The sequence below is a fragment of the Trachymyrmex cornetzi genome, unplaced genomic scaffold, assembly GCF_001594075.2.
Source record: "Trachymyrmex cornetzi isolate Tcor2-1 unplaced genomic scaffold, Tcor1.1 scaffold2656, whole genome shotgun sequence".
Lineage (NCBI taxonomy): Eukaryota > Metazoa > Arthropoda > Insecta > Hymenoptera > Formicidae > Trachymyrmex > Trachymyrmex cornetzi.
The window spans coordinates 5,493-5,813 of record NW_017297330.1 but is presented as its reverse complement, the minus strand read 5'-3'; positions in this window follow the sequence as shown (position 1 = coordinate 5,813).

The window sequence follows — 321 nt, the reverse complement described above, 5'->3', positions numbered from 1 at the left end:
AAAAAAAAAAAAAAAAAAAAAAAAAGGCATTTTAAGCCTATTATCAAACCGCGGCGGCAGATCGTTGACAGTCCCGGCGTGCGTGCGATAAAGAGACAGTCGCGCGTCAATGACGCAGCGTCTAGCCTCAAGCGCGTGAAGAAGGATGAGGAGGAGATGGAGGAAGAGGAGGGAGAGGAAGCGAGCGAAACGTTCGAGCGTTTCCCGACCCCGCATAAATTCGATGATCGATCGCACGATCGTGTAAAACCGATAACCTCGCGTACGATGATCGTACCGACGATAGAATCGTTGGAGAACGTTTTCGAAACGACGGATGAC